We start from the raw sequence: 1,105 nt of genomic DNA, 5'->3' as shown, positions 1-1,105 counted from the left end.
ACTCAGGTGTCGACTCCCTAGGGGGTGACATCTCCATTACAGGCAATTGCTCCGCCTCCACACCATTTTCCTCCTCATACATGTCGACACAATCGTACCGACACACAGCACACACACAGGGAATGCTCTGATAGAGGACAGGACCCCACTAGCCCTTTGGGGAGACAGAGGGAGAGTATGCCAGCACACACCAGAGCGCTATATATATACAGGGATAACCTTATAGAAGTGTTTTTCCCCTTATAGCTGCTGTTTTATTAATACTGCGCTTAATTAGTGCCCCCCCTCTCTTTTTTAACCCCTTTCTGTAGTGTAGTAACTGCAGGGGAGAGCCAGGGAGCTTCCCTCCAACGGAGCTGTGAGAGAAAATGGCGCCAGTGTGCTGAGGAGATAGGCTCCGCCCCTTTTTCGCTGACTTTTCTCCCGCATTTTTATGGATTCTGGCAGGGGTTAAAATACATCCATATAGCCCTGGGGGTTATATGTGATGTATGTTTGCCAGCCAAGGTGTTTTTATGGCTGCTCAGGGCGCCCTGACTGCAGTGTGAGGTGTGTATGAGGAGCAATGGCGCACAGCTGCAGTGCTGTGCGCTACCTTGGTGAAGACTGATGTCTTCTGCCGCCGATTTTCCGGACCTCTTCTTGCTTCTGGCTCTGTAAGGGGGCCGGCGGCGCGGCTCTGGGACCGGACTCCGAGGCTGGGCCTGTGTTCGGTCCCTCTGGAGCTAATGGTGTCCAGTAGCCAAGAAGCCCAAGCTGGCTGCAAGCAGGCAGGTTCGCTTCTTCTCCCCTTAGTCCCTCGATGCAGTGAGCCTGTTGCCAGCAGGTCTCACTGAAAATAAAAAACCTAAAACTAAACTTTCACTAAGAAGCTCAGGAGAGCCCCTAGTGTGCACCCTTCTCGGCCGGGCACAAAAATCTAACTGAGGTTTGGAGGAGGGTCATAGGGGGAGGAGCCAGTGCACACCAGGTAGTCCTAAAGCTTTACTTTTGTGCCCAGTCTCCTGCGGAGCCGCTATTCCCCATGGTCCTTACGGAGTTCCCAGCATCCACTAGGACGTCAGAGAAATATGAATGAATACACCATCGGTCAAATACGCCTGTT

Source organism: Pseudophryne corroboree, chromosome 3, assembly GCF_028390025.1.
Source record: "Pseudophryne corroboree isolate aPseCor3 chromosome 3, aPseCor3.hap2, whole genome shotgun sequence".
NCBI lineage: Eukaryota > Metazoa > Chordata > Amphibia > Anura > Myobatrachidae > Pseudophryne > Pseudophryne corroboree.
Note: the sequence above shows the minus strand (reverse complement) of the source record.